Source organism: Drosophila tropicalis, unplaced genomic scaffold (genome assembly GCF_018151085.1).
Source record: "Drosophila tropicalis isolate 14030-0801.00 unplaced genomic scaffold, ASM1815108v1 contig_643, whole genome shotgun sequence".
In the NCBI taxonomy this organism is placed as follows: domain Eukaryota; kingdom Metazoa; phylum Arthropoda; class Insecta; order Diptera; family Drosophilidae; genus Drosophila; species Drosophila tropicalis.
This window is the reverse complement of record NW_027173124.1, coordinates 334683-340682: the sequence shown is the minus strand read 5'-3', so window position 1 is coordinate 340682 and position 6000 is coordinate 334683.

Below are 6000 nucleotides of genomic sequence, written 5' to 3'. Positions count from 1 at the left end.
AGGAGTCTGTTTACCCAACTTTGAAATGGATTCTGAGGTACCAAAATTTTGTAATGTAAAAACCGTCTGTACTGGTTGTAAGGTCATGTATAATAATAGGATTATTATTATTCGTTGTCTATAATTTTGATTGTTGATGAAATTATCCGCCCATATGTATCAGCCAATTTGCATAAAAAATCCTAAAAACAGCCTCAGAGTATCAAAAACAATATCGGGAAGCAAAAACACTAAAACATTCCGGTTATAAAACGAAATCCAATTCAGACCCCAAAAGGAAATTTGACGGCGCCAAAAGAAGATTAGGGAAGCTGAAGCGAAACCGTCGAATAGCAAAACTAAAAAACAAACACAGATAGTCAAAAGGAGTTTAGAGAACGGAAAAAAAAAGACAAATAAAAATGCAGGTTTCGCAGTTAGCTAAAAGTTCTACTTTACCCATCGATTTGGGACCAGAATTATTGCATAAGGAATTGCCTATTCGACGTACCGGTAAGGTAAGAATGTTGGAAAGTTCACAAGTTAAGGAACAATTAATATCAACTTCAACATATGGCAATAATGCATTTGAAGTGCCCTATCAACAGTACATGCACTGTGCACAGCCAGAAGCCATTTTACACCAAATAACGGATATTCCTTCTGATGGAAACTGTCTATTTTCTTCCATAATAAGAACTCTCAATCTTGACAATACATGTACAGAACTGAAGGCAGCTGCTGATTTCTTCATTTGTGGAGTAATGAATTAATCCGGATGGTGCGAAGTCAATTCTTAACAATACTTAACAATTTGGAGATATAGATTTTTGCAAAAACATATACTTTAATATTTGTGTACATAATCAATGATGATGATAATAATGCTAGGTCCCCACGTCCACGTAGACATCAGCGATAAAAATGTTTTAATTCCAAAAAAATAATTTTGGACAACATAGTCTTACAGCTCAACAACAAACTCTTTTGTGGAATGAAGATGAAATGTTACATATGGCACCTAGGGAAAGGAGCGTTCCCCTTAGTATTTTATTCGATAAATATGCTGAAGAGCTTTCATTTCCAACATTTCGGCGTACAGATCGCCGAGCCACTGATCCGCAACATCTTTTGTATGCGGCAGCGAAAATTTTAAGGCACCGAGTGAGCACTTTCGTTAGTATTGGGTTTCAACATGTTGGGCATAACAGCAAGGTCACCAAGAATGACATCTGAAGATAACATTAATAGTTGTATCGAACCTAGCTTTTTTTCGTTGCATACCAAACTCGGCTTGGATCTGGTCTGATAAAAAGAGAGACTTTTTTGGCACTTAGTGCAAATGAAATCGGATGGACTGATTCGGTAAAATTATTATACAGGCTGAAAAATAATGGAGATCAGGTTAGTGATAAATTTATTTCGAATATGTCTTATGTACAAAAAACTGAACTTGTCAGTGAAGATGCTGTCACATGTGCAATTTATTTCAACAAGTTAGTAAATTGTTTGTTAAAAATTTTGCAGTCAAAACAAGACAATCTATTTGGTAAACATAGAGTAAAACATTACTTTAAACCAAAAAAATTCCAGCACCGCGGAGGTCCCCATGCCCATATCTTTTTATGGTTAGAAAATACACCAAAGAATTTACTTTGTAACAGTCATAGATATGGTCAATAATTTGAATCAGTATCGGAATCAGAAGCGTCTGGAATAATTAAACTTTTAACAAAAAGTTACAAAAAATTGTATTTTGGGGGGAAAAAAAAGATCGATTGTTTCAGCTTCCTTTTTAACGCGGAAGACAATAACATTGACGCCAATTTAATATTCTGATTCAGATTTTAATTCAAAGGTTTTTAAAGAGTATAAGAAAAAGTACCAGTTACTTAGAAAAAGTTTGGAGAAATTCGAATACGATGGAATTGATGATTTTTATGCTTGCTTGGATTTCACAATATCTAAGTTATAGGAGGCAGAGAGTTCTTTTTAGGTCCTCTCTTTCTAAGTTAATTTGTTGTTCAATCGGGACTAATTAAGGGTCCTTGGCCAATTACTATTCACCATTTTTATTAATTGTTGAAAATATCATATGTTTTGCAGCCCAGTATTATTTTTTACCCCTGGTTATATCGATTATACTAAGCTTGCAAGTTATCAATATAAGATACTGTATAACTCTGAAGATGATCTTCCTTCCCTTTCCGCATTCGAAAGTGTATGGATTTAGTGGGAGAGGACAAGGTGAGCGACTATCTCAATATGTTCTTCGCTACATTGAACAAACTTGCTGAAGTGAATATTAAGTTAGAAGACGAACTAGCGGTGATCATATTACTTTCAAGATTATGGAGACACGTGATAGTCTGCCTTTGTTGGACAGTCTCAGGATTAAGTGGCTGGAAGAAGAAGATCGCCGGAGCTTTCTGCTCTCTGACGTGACGCTCGTGTTTTTGCATAGCTCCTGAGTTTTTATTAATATTTATTGTTTTTTCTCAATTTTTAATTGTGCTTAGTTTGTTTACACTTTCGCTGGTGTTGTTCGCTTGACTCCCTTGTGTTTTATTTCCATAATTCGCCAAATTAATCAGTTTCAACAGTTTTTTCTTTTTCGTGATTAGTGTTTGGTGCATTTACATATTTTTTTTTTCTTTCGTCATTGCTTCTGCAGTTGCTCCCCTCATCGCCCCCATCATACCATCAGTGCTAGTGGCTTTGTTGTGCTCTCTGCTTTGTGCTTGTGCTTAGCTTCTCTCCCGCGTAATCACTTCTGTAAGGCCGCCTCTCAAAGCTCGGCTTATAACTGTTCTTGCACTCTCTGTTGTGCTGTGCACTCTAGCTGTCTCTTTGTTTTATTTGTAATTATTGATTATTTATCAATAATTATCTTTTTAGCCGTATGTATAGGGATCTTCGTTTAAGGTTTCTTTCTTTAAACAAACTGGCCAAACAGCTGTCAAACGAGTGTGACTCTAGCGTTCAATTATTGTCGCAATTCAAATTTGTTTCACCTTCTGAGAAATTGCACAAGAAATGTACCCTTGAGTTGCCTCGTAAGCAGTCGCCAGCTCTCTCCATTACTTCCTCTCCGATTTTACTTTCGCCATCTTCTTGTCCCTCTTTATGCTCTTCTCTTCAGATTGAAGTACCCATTACAAGCCCTGGTGTACCTCAATCTATCCCTCACGGGAACTCTGATCAATCACAGGATCATGCCGGCTCTCAATCACTTGCGGATCCCAATGCTCCTCCGCCTCCACTAACTGTAGTACCTCATCGCAAACAATTATTTATCTCTAGGCTTGCTCCAGATACTTCTGAGTCGTCTGTGGCAGCTTACATTGGTAATATTTGCCCTGCTAAGGTTTTAATTCAAAAGTTTAAGTTTTCTAGGCCTCGCGAAATCTCCTCTTTTAAAATTACAGTACCAAATGAGTACTTCTCAGCTATGGTTGACCCTAATTTTTGGCCAGAGGGCCTAGTTGTACACGAGTTTGCGCCCAATAAGCGCTCTCGTCCGTTGCCTGTCCACCTTCCTACTTTATCTTCTGCTTCAAAAAACTAATAACGTCTAGTCTTTGCATTCATTATCAAAATGTAAGAGGACTTCTTACCAAGCTGTCGAACCTTTTCTGTGATAGCCAAACCTTTTCAGCTGACATATTAGCTTTCTCTGAAACTTGGCTTAACTCCTCTGTTTTAGATAATGAAATTCTTTCTAATAATTTTATTTCTTATGTGATGTTCTTATAGTTTTAGGTGATTTTAACTTGCCTAATATTTCTTGGCTTGTTGATGATAATCTATCTTTCTTAATTCCTTCATCTCAACATGTTTTTCTTGATAGCCTACTTGAATGTCCACTATATCAGTTGAATTCTTTCCTTAACTGTTCTAAAAGAATCCTTGATCTTGTTTTTGTCTCTGATCCCACTGTTAGTGCTGTATCGCAAACACAGCCACTGGTGAAACCTGAAGATCCTTATCATCCTACCATTGAAGTTACTATTTCTTACAATTCGGTTACTAATTTATTTAAAAACATCTCAAATTCTCGTCGTAGATGTTTTCGTAAAACAAATTTCAATCTTCTTAACAGCCTTATTTTCTTTTTTGATTGGTCGTTTCTATTTGAGTGCTGCGATATAGATTGTGCAGTGAAGTTTTTCTATTCTGCTCTTAATTCTCTAATTGATAAATGCGTTCCTTATGTGAATGTCTCTACCGTCTCCAGCTCGCCAGTCTGGTTCACACGTAGGCTCTCTAATCTTCGTAACATTAAATCGAGATATTTTAAAAGATTTAAAAAAACTGGTTCGCGACTTGACTATGCAAATTATTGTATAGCCAAATCTCAATTTTGTCTTTTAAATACTCAATGCTACAACAATTATCTCGTTCGCTGTAAGGCTGAATTTTATAAGAACCCCAAAAGATTTTACAACTTTGTCAATTCCAAAAGACGCTCTAATGTACTACCTTCCACCTTCAGACTTAACGACCAGTCTGCTAATAATGATTTAGATATTGCAGATCTGTTTGCTAAATTTTATTCAGTCGACATATTCTACTACTGTTTCGGATCCCACACCCTATCCCTTTTCAATCCCACATTTAAATTGTATGTTTTTTCCCAGTATTACTGAAGACTGTATTCTCTCTAGCTTGTCATCTATGAAGTCTTCCTTCGTTCCCGGGCCTGATAATATACCTAGTTGCATCCTTAAAATGTGTTCTATTTCCCTATCTAAGCCTTTAGCTCGGTTATTCTTTATATCGAGTGAGACTTGTAGATTTCCTGATATTTGGAAGGAGTCATTTATTATTCCGCTTTTTAAAAAGGGTAGCAAATCGGATGTTTCCAACTACCGTGGCATTGCCAAACTTTCGGCAATACCTAAACTGTTTGAGAAAATTATTACGTCTTCTCTTCAACATCTATCCACTATTTCTCCTTGTCAGCATGGTTTCATGAAAGGTCGTTCGTCGCTTACCAACCTTTTAGAATTGACTACCCTTGTACACCATGGCTTCCGTAAAAAGTGTCAAGCAGATGTTATTTATACTGACTTCAGTAAGGCTTTTGATACGGTTGATCATTCTTTGCTTCTCGCGAAACTTAACATCATGGGTTTTTCACCAAAATTATTGGGTTGGTTAAAGTCGTATCTTATTGGCAGAACCCAAAAGGTGTCTTTTCGTTCCTCGATATCTAAAACTGTTCGAGTTACGTCAGGTGTACCCCAAGGCAGTCATCTGGGCCCACTATTTACACTGTTTATAAATGATTTGCCTTTGGCCTTGGCTCATTCACGCGTGCTCATGTTTGCGGATGACGTCAAGATTTGTTATTCCTATAATGATCCTTCTTTCCAACAGTACTTGCAATCAGATCTCGATGCGTTCTGTGATTGGTGCCACGTTAATAAATTACACCTTAATGCCTCTAAGTGTTCTTTTATGACTTTCAGTCGTTTGTCTCCGCTCCTAGCTCATTACTCTATTAAGTCTGTTCTGTTAGATTGTGTTCCATCATTCAAAGACTTAGGCGTTATGTTTGACCCTAAACTTTCATTTAATGTTCATATTTCAAAGAATTTGATGATCCCTATGTAACAAAGGTTTTATACACTTCGTTAGTTCGCCCTACTCTAGAATATTGCTCGCCAGTGTGGAACCCGCAATATGATGTTCACCAGCGTAGTATTGAATCGGTACAGAAGCAATTCCTTAAGTTTGCGCTACGCGGTCTAAATTGGGACCCGGGTCTTCGCCTATCTTCTTATTCTGACAGACTTCTTCTTATTAATCTTCCTTCACTTTATAACCGTAGGCTTGTTTTTGGCATTCTCTTTCTCCATAAACTAGTCAACGGCGAAGTCATTTCTACCAATTTACTAGATACGCTGTATTTTTGTGTTCCCTCACGTCGGACCAGAAACTTTTTTCCTATTCACCTTAGTAGATGTCTGACTAACTACTCTCTTCACGAACCTCTTCGTGTTCTTTGCCAATCTT